Below are 12,562 nucleotides of genomic sequence, written 5' to 3'. Positions count from 1 at the left end.
AAATCCATCTTATATTTCCACACATAATCCACATATATGGCAGCAACAATCATTCTCACTTTCACTCGATTATTTCCTAGTTTACACGCATCGTTATCTATCTAACTTTCAATACTTTGTTTCTCAATCCTCCATCCACAATATTCCTTTTTCATTTCTTTCAAATGACATGCCATACAATCTTAACAATTTTCAACTAGCTTATGCAAGTAGATCCTTTCAACAACCATAATTTCTCACAATATTCAACTAACCGTAGGCTTTAAAACATAGTGTTAAGCTTACCGTTTTCCTTTTCCACTTTGAGGCCTTCATGTACCCATGGGTTTATTGGCTTACATGTTATCAATTTTTCTCCAATCAAGCCAATCTTTGCTGCCACAAGAGATTTCTCTAAGTCACTAACTCATTTTCAAAGACTACTCAAGCCAAAAACAAGAATTCTTACCGTTCCTTGCTTGAATCACCAAAACCAAGCTTTTTCTTCCTTTCTCTCTTTTTCTTTCTTCTTCTCCTATAGTTTATATGTGCTGGAAATTGGGGTTAGAAGTTGTAACTTTGGTGCACAAGAAGTTGGGAGAAGAATGAAGTAAGAAGAGAAAGAAATGAAAAGAAAACAAGGAAAGAAAATGAAAGAAAATTAGTTTTCCATGGGAGAATGAGAGAATGGCGTTGGAAGCTTCAAGTATGAAGAAGAAAATATCTTGCTGGGAGGATAAGGACTGTTTTGGGCTGATAAGGATGAGAGTCAAAGCTTCCTTTGGAAGCTTTGACCAAACTTTATGCAAAATTACCATTTTGCCCTTTAAGTTTCTTTCCATTTTAATTAGTCCTCCCAACACTCATTTAACTCCAATTTCCTTCTATTATCTTCTTCTACATATGTGAAAACAAAGTATGAAGTTGGTACTCCAACGCAATGTCCCCATAATATTTAAAATATTTATTTACTTGCGCTATCTTTACTTAATAAAGATACAAGGCCCCATTAAAGTCTTTTTTCTCCAAAATTTTCTCATTCTTCTTCTCCCCCACTTAGGTTGCCCATATACTCTTTCTTCATGAAAAATTTTGACATTGAATAAAATATTAATATTTTAATATTATTTTATTCCAAAAATTTCCTCTTGTCCTCTTGGTACCCAAAATACCTTATTATGCCTCAATTGACTTCCGAATCACATTTTATCTCGTAAATTCTTCTTTGAAAAAATGTTATTATTTTATTATTATTTCTTCGTGTGCAGAATATTTTATTCCAAACCATTCCTTTCATCTTTCATCATTTCTAAACATTATAATTAACCTAAATTGGCATCCAATAAGCTTTATTAGTCGCCATATCAAAGTACGGAGTATTATAGTTTATTATTCCAGAATTATTGATGTATGTGAACTAGAGGATTTGGGTTGATTTTCTCACTTGCTATAGCTCACCTAAGGCAAGAATATTGATTTTATGGGTTTGTACAAATGGATATTTTGATGAGTAGTAGATTTATTATAGAAAATTAGTTTAGGCGAACCCAAATAGTTTAAAGTAGCATAGAACGATTGTTATTCATGTCCTAAACTAAGTATTAACAAAAAATATTTATTTGGGTATTTAGGAGCCATTGAAACTTTAAAAAATTTCATTAGAGTAGACTTTCGCATATTTGGTAGATATCAATTTTCGAGTTGAGTGGATACACCACTTTCGAATCTATTCGAGTATGTAAAGTTGAAAGGATGATTGCATGATTGAACGTATTTGTTATGAGCATTATTGCCATAAGTACATTACTGAGGAAAATTATGTTTGTGGATGAGAAAACATTTTGAAATTGCTTTCAAAACTATTATGTATAATTAAATATTCTACTATGTAGTAGTTTTCATCAAGGGGGGACAAGCCCTTTCAATGTTTTGAACAATTCCCTCGATCCCTCTAGCCTTCGAGCTAGTGTGAGTACAAGATATTAGTTGAGATAATGATTGCGATTGATTAAATTGCTTTTACATATGAGTATTGTGAATGTGGATTGAGAAAGTCTGCACATTCCCATGATGGGGGTTGTGATGTGGAGTGAGAAAGTCTCCACATTCCCATGATTTTATTGTCATGTGGATTGAGTATGTCTCCACTTCCCATGATTTGTGGTAAAGTGGATTGAGTAGGTCTCCACTTTCCATGATTTTGGTTTAAAGTGGATTGAGTATGTCTCCATTTCTCATGATTTTGTTGTGATTGGCTCTAGTCTATATGTGGGGGTAAGAATACCACAAGGTTTACTTGGGCACCATACCACTTTTCCCCTCTTTATAGGGGCTAAAATACCATAGGGATGAATTGGGAAAAGTTCCCATTTTCCCTATAATTTGCTATGGCTTGTGTTGACGTGTTAATTGTATATTAGGCATCATGATGCTTGTGTTTGTCGATGGATAATTATTGTGCTTATATGGAAACAATGAGATGAGTTGTTAAGTGAATTACATATTCTTGATTTGAGTGTTTGTTGTTGAGCTTGAAGGTTAAGGTTTACCTTTGGTTATCTTCTTGTAAATGTTTGTTAGTTGAGCTTGAATATGAACAATAATTTTTATGCATTTGATGTTACCAAATGCATTCATCAATGTTGAGAGGATTTATATGTTTATCATGTTGTTTTGTAAATTATGGTTTAATGCAAAACTCTTCACCTTTGGCTTGTCCCCTTCCTTGTATCCACTCATGGAGTCTTTGTAACTCACACGTTATTTTCCCTTATTTTGTTCAAAATCAATAGCTTGCTTGATTAGACGTCTTGTGGAGTAGTGGAGCAACTCATTCATGGTAGGTGTGGTAGAGCTTTCTTTCCAACCTTCCAGTGTCAAGCCCAGCTCTACAATATGTTTATTATGTCATTCTTACATAAGAATGCATGTTTGCTTACTTGGATACCTCGAAAATTGTTAAAGGACGAGAACGTACCAAATGGTACAATTAAGTTGAATTAAGCCTCGAACTAGTCCAAATAGAGATTTTAAGATGAAATTGAGAATTTTAAAACCCCAGAATGACTTAAAATGGTGATTCAAAGTTCGAGGACCGATTTAGAGTCAAATTGGAATTTTCATGACCTAGGGGCAAAATGGTCATTTTGCCACCCGAGGTTAAAATTGGAATGTTGGAAGAAGTTTTTGATCAAGATTGACTATTTAGAACATAATTTGAGTTTGAGAAGTGAAAAATTTTAATTCTGACATTTTTTCAAGCATAGAGGTAAAATAGTCATTTTGCCACCCCCGGGGCAAAATTGTAATTTTACACCACCCAACACTTATCCAGCACATGGATTATACCCAATATTATCATAGATAATTGAGGAAATCTAAGTGGTGGAGAGAGATTGCTTAATGGGTAAGTATGACACATGGACCAATGGAATGGTGACATGTGTCAAATTCTCATCCATTTATTATTTTCCTTATAAATTAGCACAAAATCAGCCTATTTCTCTTCAGATGGCCGGCCAAAGCAAGAACAAAGGAAGAAAAAGGACGAACAAGAACCCTAGGGTGAAAATTCAAGAGAAAATTTGTGGATTTCAAGTAATCAAGCAATCAAAGGTAAAATTTCTTTATTTTGACTTGTGATCTACCTTTCCCATGCATTATTTTGTATTTTCCATGGTTGAATCACAAGATATCATGAAGAATAGTGTGCTGATCAAACCCTAGGAGAGAGGTTTTGATGCTTTATTTGGTTAGATTTCAATGTATTTTAGTGTTTTTAGTTGATTGGTGATGTGTAGCATGAAAATCAAGCAAGAAAAATTCATGTTCTCCCATCACCCATCATTGACCGAATTCTCCATGTAGAATATTGATGATGATTTTGATTTTATTTCAAGTGATTTGGGTAGGAATTAGTGATTTATGGTGTGAGAATCAAGTAGGAAAAATTATAGTGTTGATGCACCCACCATGGCCGAATTGTCCAAGAGAAAATGTGAGGATGATTTTTCCATATTTCAAGTTATTTAATTTGTGTTTGATGATTTGGAGTATTGGGAGAAAAATGAAATTATTTGTAGTTGAATTGGACGTATTGGCCGATTAATCGAGTGATGGATCAAATTAGGCCAATACCATTTAATTTAGGTACACAATTGAATTTGTGTAGAACACCGTGTTTAGACAATAATTCGAATAATTTGCATCCCATTTCATACATTAGTATAAAGCCTGAATTGGTTTTATAACAATTTAGCACAATGTAGTAAATGGCTTGTTGTGCATTATGTCTAGGTGGTGAGCATTCTGGTAAAAGTAAAGAGATAGTACCCGAGGATCAAGAATCGGAGTACTTGGAATTCGACTCCTGAAATAGTAAGTAACCTTATCATCATCTTAATTATCTAAAGTATGTTTTATTCGATTTTGTGAATTTTATGGAAAATGAATTAAATGATTAATTTTTTGATTTTATAAACAAAATGTGATTTAATGAAATGATTTCATAAAATTATTTTAAAATTGAATGATGGTTTGAAAATAGAGTAATTGGAGACTGTTTTTGTGTGTTACAAATTCATGATTCTAATGGATTGGCTTATGGCAATATTGGCATGAATAGTTGATTTGATAAATGTGTTGGAAATGTATAAATTGATGATTTGCCTTGAAAGGCTGTAAAATAAAATAAAATAATTACCATGTCATGCTATTGCAAATTTTATTGTATAGTGGGTTTAGCTTGCTGCAGTTGGCGGGTTTTCTGTGGACTAGCCTATTAGAGGGGCACGAAATCCTGTTATATTTTACCTCGGTTGGAGAGGCGAGTAGGGTAACTCCCGAGGTATAACTTTAGAGTTTCACTCCACGTAAAACCACCACGTGAGGGTGAACTCAATCAACGCCAAGGAACGACTATGTTTTCAAAATAAAAACATGATTTATGCGTACATAACTTTTTAACAGCCTTGGCAGACTCGGTTGGGATAGCCCTCGATCAAGGTATCCCTGATAATTGGGTATGAGAATGATTTTGGCACGAGCCAAAGTTTTAAGAAATTCATAAGCCATGTTGATTACTCGATTTATATGAATTGATTTTATTTGGTTGAAACAATTTGAAAGGTGATGAATTACAATAAGTTAAACTATTTTATCTGTCTCCATTTACTCGGCTTTAGATATTTTAGATGGTATTTGTTTACTCACTGGGATTATATAATCTCACCACCCTCCTTTCCACCCATTTCAAGCACAGAATAGGCTGTAGATAGTTGATTTCATCGAGGCTACCATTGGATTTGCATCCTCTAAACTGTAGGTTCACAGTCTTCCTTACTTTTAGTTATTCGAGGGCCCACTAGTTATTGTAAATTAAATTAATACTCTAGCTTACTGTATTACAATTTGTGTGAATTTATTTTGCTTTGACGCTGCTACAAAAAAATTATTTACGTATAACTCTAAAAATATTGTTTTATAAGAAAATAGAATATTTTATTGAATATTTTTTTATTTTTTATTATATCCAAATAATCATAATTTCAATTTAAATGAAGGTTTTAGATGTTTAAACTTACTTTTGATTATGAATTATGTGTTTTGTACTCGCATACTACATTTTTAGCAAATTTTGAGGAAAAATGTCCAAAATGCCCTTGTGAGAAAAAAATTGTTTTTCTATTGTTTTGATTTGGAAATAGTTTATAATCTCTCAAAACATAATTTTAATGACTAATACTCACAGGGGAAGAAAGAAAAACTGATGTTAAGCCTTGAGAGGTTTCGATTGACATTTCGGGTAATGAATGTCTATCGAAACTTCGCGGTGGTTGTCACGGGCTCGATGGAAGTTCCGGGTCGTGACATCTAGTGTCGTGCATTCTAGAATGAGTCGAGTATAGTTTTAAACTGTCTTATTGGTAATGAACTCTATTATGTAAATAATATTGATGAACTTTCTTACGTTTTCACATATTATGCTAAGCCCTGGATATGGGTGTATAGGATGATAAGCCTATGGAGGATGTCCATAGCCTGATAGGCATGGGATGCATGTCGAACCACAGTTGTTTTATTTACATGTGAATATTTATATGAAATGTGAATGAAACTACACTTTACATTAAGAAGTTCTGTAATGCACTAGCCTTGATGAATTATTGCTTATTTTGATTATGGATAAACTTATGTAAGTGAATGTGATGGATGACTAGGCCATGCATTTAAGGATTTAGGCTTGCTTGGACCTAGTGGGCCATACCAACATAAGTCCACATGTCAATCACGATCCCTCCCGAAATAGGATGTGACAAAGTTGGTATTAGAGCACTAGGTTGTAGAAGTCCTAGGATGTTCTTGGTCGTGTCCTGGAGTGCCAAAGTTGTGCATGAGAATCTTGTTTTCACTTTGTGTACCCGGGCACAAATCGAAAACGAGAGACTCATGTATGATTCTTTCTTTGTCTTCCAAACTTAGAGCTAATTTATTGATGTCACTTGAGTAATTGCTCCTGTCTAGGTGTGATCATGCCGTTTAGGACACAAATAGCTTTTGAAGACGTGGTTGAGCAAGAGACTCCCCTAGATACTATAGATAAATTGTAAATGCCCATTATTAGGGGTCACGGCGAATGCGACTAACCCGTAAGGTCCGTGAGGGTTGAGACACCTACTGATGATCATGTGGAGGATCAAGCTCCAGAGGTTGAGATGGGACACCAAGTTGGGGGTGTGACCTTTGAGTAGATAGCGGTTGGTATGCATGACTTAAGTCAAACTATGAGAGTCGTCGCCCAAGAGATGTTAAGACATATACGTCAAGGTGAAGTACCATCTACCATGCAAGTGTCCTCTTGTCAAGCCCGAGCTTATAAAATATTTGCCATGCCATTCATGTGATTGACAATATGCTTGCATACTTGGAAAATCTCGAAAAATCGTCAAAAGACGGTAGTGTACTGAATGGTACAACTAAGTTGAATTAAGCCTCGAACTAAACCAAATAAAGATTTTAAGATGAAATTTAGAATTTTAAATTTCTAGAATGATTTAATATGGTGATTCGGAGTTCAAGAATCGATTTGGAGTCAAAATGGAATTTTCATGATGTAGGGGTAAAATGGTTATTTTACCATTCGAGGGCAAAATTATAATTTTACACCACCCAACACTTGTCATACTCATAGATTTTATCCTTTAACATTTTATATGGTGAATAATTGAAATATTTTATGTGGTGGAGAAAGAAAGCTTAATTGTTAAGTGTAAAATGTGGACCAATGGTATGGTGACTAGTGGCAAGCTTATATTTGTTTATAATTTACATTAAAAACCAGCACATAAACGCTCCCAACTCATTTCTCTTGGTCAGCCAAAGGAAGAAAAGGGAAGAAAAGAAGAAGAACAAAACCCTAGCTAAGAAATTCAAGAGAAATTCACAAAATTTCAAAGAATCAAGTGACAAAAGGTAAGATTTTTCAATTCTAGCTTGAGATCTATCTTTCCTAAGCATTCTTTCTTATTTTCATGGTTGAAATTCATGATTATATGATGGATCTCTTGCTGGCTGAACATATAGAGAGAGATTTTGATGGTTAATTTGGTTAGATTTCAATATATTCTAGTGTTTTTAGTTAGTTAGTGATGTGTAGCATGGAAAGTAAACAAGAAAAATTCATTTTCTTCCATCACCCTCCATTGGCCGAATCTTCCCTATGGTGTGTTGATGGTGGAGTTGATTTTATTCCAAGTGATTTGGTTAGAAATTAATGATTTATGGTGTAAAAATCAAGTGGGGAAAACCATAGTGTTCATGCACCCACCATGGCCGAAATTCCCAAGAAGAAATGTGAAGATGATCTTGCTAAATTTTTTGTTACTTGACTTGAGTTTGATGATTTGGAGTATTGGGAGGGAAATGGAGTTATTTGGAGTTAAATTGGACATATTAGCTAATTAATTGGGTGATAGATCGAATTAGGCCAATACCGTTTTATTTAGGTACACAATTGAATTTATGTAGAACACTGTGTTTAGACGATGATCCGAACAATTCGCATTCCATTTCATGCATTCATATAGAGCCTAGATTAGTTTTATAACGGTTTAGCACCAATGTGGTAAATTGCTTGATTATGCATTATGTCTAGGTGGTGAATCCTCCGGTAAGGGCAAAGAAGTTGTACCCAAAGACCTAGACTAGGAGTACTTCAACTCCCGATATTGTGAGCAACCTTATTATCGTTTTAATTATCTAAAATAAATTTTTATCCGATTTTGTAATTTTATGGAAAATGTGTTTAAATGAAATGATTTTATAAATTGTTTTGAAATTTAATGATGACTTGGAAATGGAGTAATTGGAGACTACTTGTTGTATTGTAAATTATGTTTTTAATTGAATGGCTTATGATAATGTGGGCATGAATGGCTAGATGGGTATTTGTGTTGAAAATGTATAAATTGTTGTTTGCCTTGATAGGCTGGATAATAATAAAATTTCCATGTCATGCTATTGAATTTTTATTGAATTGGTGGGTTATGGATTGGTCACTACAGTAGCGGGTTCTGTGGGCTAGCCTATTAGAGGGGTACGAAATTCGGTTATATTCTTACCTCAGTCAGAGAGGCGCGTAGGGTATCTCCTGGGGTAAAGTTTAGAGTTCACTTCACGCCAAACCACCACGTGAAAGTGAATTCAGCCAACGCCAAGGCACGACCGTGCTTTTAAATGTAAAAATGTGTTTTGTGCATATATGACTTTTTAACAACCTTGGCGAACTCGGTTAGATGCCTTGGCCAAGGTATCCCCAAGAATGAGTTTTGGCACGAGACAAGTTTTTAAGAGATTCATAAGCCTCATTGTATATTTTGGATGAAATGTAATTGGCTTAGATGATTTGAAATGCGTTTTGATGTTAAGAACCATTTTATGATGATCTATTTTAATCGTCTCTATTTACTTGGCTTTAGATATTTTAGATGATATTTGTTTACTCATTGGGATTATATAATCTCATCACCCTCCTTTCCACCCATTTCAAGCTCAGGATAGTTTGTAGATAGCTGATATCGTCGAAGGCTACAGTTGGCTTTACTTCCTCAAAAATCGTAGGTTCACAGCCTTCGTTCACTTTTGTCATTTGGGGGCCCACATGTCATTGTAAATTTAATTACATACCTTGACTATCTGTATTACAATATGTATGAATTTATTTCGCTTTTACACTACAAAAATTCCTTACAGATAACTCTATAAAAATTGTTTTATAAGAAAATGGAATATTTTATTAAATATTTTTATTACATTAAATAGTCATAATTTCACTTTAAATGAATGTTTTAGACATCTAAACTTATTTTTGATTATGAAATATGTGTTTTGCACTCGCATACTAAATTATTAGCTGGTTTCGAAATTTTTAGGGAAAAATGACCAAAATACCCCTGAGAGACGATAATTATTTTTTTTATTGTTTTGGTTTGAAAATAGCTTATAATCTTTTAAAATATGATATTAGCAACTATTGCTCGCAAGGGAGGTGAGAAAATTGATATTAAAGCCTTATGAGGTTTCGGTTGACATTTCGAGTAATGAATGTCTATCGGGACATTGAGGTGGTTGTCACGGGCTCAAGGAGAGTACCGAGTCATGACACCTCTAGTTCTCAAGGTCAAGATCACTGATAGCAGTTTGAGACAGTGAGGAGTAGATTGGATATTTCTTTGTCAAATTTCTTCAGGTTGAAACCTTTTTCTTTCACGGAGCCTAATGTGTTGGAAAAGCCCTAGGCATTTCTAGATCATATAGATAAGATCTGGGTTGTGATATAATGTTTTGGTGCTCGAACTATGGAGTTTGCTGGGATCTGATTAGAGGATGCGACCTAGGAGTGGTATGCATCTTTTTGTAGGGGTAGGCCAGTTGTGCTACTCCACTTACTTGGGATGAGTTTAGTACTGCATTTCTGAATTATTTTCTACCCCCTACTGTACGGCATGCTAGAGCTCGAAAGTTTGAGTTGTTAGTGCAAACTTCAGGGATGACAGTGGTAGAGTATGAAGTTAAGTTTACTGAATTGACTCGATATGCATCATATCTTGTCTCCACGAAAGAGATGAAGATTAGGAGATTTGCTGATGCGTTTGATTTTTATGCCTTAGCCATAGACTGTGCTTAAAGGATAGAGATGAGGACTGCTAAGACTAGAGCAACTAATATAGATCTAAAAGGGCCAAGATTGAGAGTCACAAGGATTCTAAATGTAATTGGGGATCGTCTTCCACAAGACAGCCTAGAGATGCTCAATCTTCCCACTAGGGGAATAGTTTTGGTAATGGTGATGGTAGACGTGATAAGAGGGATGGAAGGCCACCCAAACAGCAAAGTTTGGGTTAGGATCATAAGTCTCTTCTATTGTGCTCTACTTATAGTAGAAGGCACCGAGGTCAACGTCGGAAGGGTACCTTATCTTGTTATGGTTGTGGTTTGCTTGAACATGTGATAAGGGACTATCTTGAGGGTTGATAGTCAAAGAGATCTGCTCAACTAGCTATAGCGCCTGCTCCTATTGCAGCATAGCCAATCAAAGAGGCTGGAGGAGTTAGGGTAGGGGTACTGGTTACACCATTTAAGGTAGAGCATCTGGACCTAGAGCTCAGGGTAAGCCGGTCAAGGACGAGCTAGAGTTTATGCATAGAACCCATAAGATGCATAGGCATCCAGTGCAGCATGGCTTGGATACATGAGACATGGATGCCAAGGATTGCCACCATAATAGGGTAAAGTTTGAGTAACTTGGAAAAACGCCGTTCTATATTTAGGGAGATCGTAGCATGGCTTCGAGTAGTGTGGTGTCGGCCAGGAGCACCAATATATTCATGAGACATGGATGCCAAGGAATTTTGGCAACAGTCTTGATACCTAAGTGTATGTGGGTAGTATGGTAGATGTTGCAATTGTATGAGAGTATGTTGATGGGTTCCCAGAGGAGTTACCTGGATTACCTTCAGAAAGAGATAGAATTTTTTATAAATTTTGAGCAAGACCCCAATCTGATATTTATACCACCCTACTCAATGGCCCAAACAAAGCTTATGGAGCTCAAGGACCAGTTAGAGGACTTGTTGGACAAGGGTTTCATATGCGCTAGTGTTTCATCATGGGGTGCACTGATATTTTTGTAAAGAAAAAAAGATGCATTAATGAGATTTTGTATCGACTATAGGCAATTAAACGAAGTGACCATCACGAATAAGTACCCTTTCCCACGTATTGATGACTTGTTTAATCAGTTGCAAGGGGCCAAGTGTTTTTTAAAAATTATGATCTATTTTAATTAAAAATGAGAAAAAATTCAATTTAAAATCATTTATAAGACTACAAACCATTTAAAGTGAGTAACTAGGCTTTCAAACTAATAAGTAACTATAAATGGACTTTTCTTGTCAATGGGTGGTTTTCGAATCACATTTACCAATGCAAACATTAAATTATGATCTGTTTTAACCAAAATGAGAAAACAAATTCAATTTAAAATTGTTTATAATATTATGAAGCCATTTAAAGCGAGTAACTAGGCTTTTAAAGCTATGAGGGACTATAAATGGATTTTTCTTGTCAATTGTTAGCTTTCGCTTCATGTTTCCCGATGGAAACATGAAATTATGATTTGTTTTAACCAAAGCCGAAAACAAAATTCAATTTAAAATCATTAATAAGATTATAAAACCATTAAAAGTGAGTATTTAGGCTTTCGAAGGCATGAATGATTATAAATGGATTTCCTTGTGAAAGGTTGGCTTCTGCTTCATGTTTCCCAATGCAAACATGAAATTAAGATTTGTTTTAACTAAAAATTAAAAGAAAATTCAATTTAAAATCATTTATATGATTACAAAACCATTTAAAACGAGTAACTAGGCTTTCAAAGCTATGAGTGACTGTAAATAGACTTTTCTTGTCAATGGTTGGCTTTCGCTTTACGTTTCCTAATGAAAACATTAAATTATGATATGTTTTAATCTAAAATAAAAAGAAAATTCAATTTAAAATCATTTATAAGATTATAAAACCATTTAAAGAGAGTAGCTAGCCTTTCAAATGCATGAGTGAATATAAATGGACTTTTCCCGTCAATGGTTGGCTTTCGCTTCATGTTTCCCAATGCAAACAATAAATTATGATATGTTTTAACTAAAAATAAGAAAAGAATTCAACTTAAAATTATTTATAAGATTATAAAATCATTTAAAGTGAGTAACTAGGCTTTCGAAGCTATGAGTGACTATAAATGGACTTTTCTTGTCAATTGTTATGTTCCACTTCACGTTTTCCAATCGAAACATGAAATTATGATATGTTTTAACCAAAAATAAAAAGAAAATTCATTTGAATATCATTTATAACATTATAAAAGCATTTAAAGCGAGTAACTAGGCTTTTGAAGGCTTGAGTGACTGTAAATGGACTTTTCTTGCCAATGGTTGGCTTTCGCTTCATATTTTCTAGTGAAAACATGAAATTGTGATCTTTTTAACAAAAAATAAAAAGAAAATTCAATTTAAAATCATTTATAAGT

At 34.4% G+C, this 12,562-nt stretch overlaps 1 long non-coding RNA gene across 2 annotated transcripts; it reads left to right on the top strand.

Annotated features, from left to right (window-relative positions):
* Positions 3,575 to 10,647, top strand: LOC108661322. Of its 2 annotated transcripts, XR_001927080.1 has the most exons (4): positions 3,575 to 3,594; positions 4,276 to 4,356; positions 5,172 to 5,174; positions 10,637 to 10,647. It is a non-coding gene; the product is annotated as an uncharacterized LOC108661322 (long non-coding RNA). The 2 variants fall into 2 exon arrangements; XR_001927079.1 differs by lacking the exons at positions 5,172 to 5,174; positions 10,637 to 10,647 and adding an exon at positions 8,541 to 8,576.

The sequence above is a fragment of the Theobroma cacao genome, chromosome 3 (assembly GCF_000208745.1).
Source record: "Theobroma cacao cultivar B97-61/B2 chromosome 3, Criollo_cocoa_genome_V2, whole genome shotgun sequence".
Lineage (NCBI taxonomy): Eukaryota > Viridiplantae > Streptophyta > Magnoliopsida > Malvales > Malvaceae > Theobroma > Theobroma cacao.
This window is presented reverse-complemented; position numbering and strand designations above follow the sequence as displayed.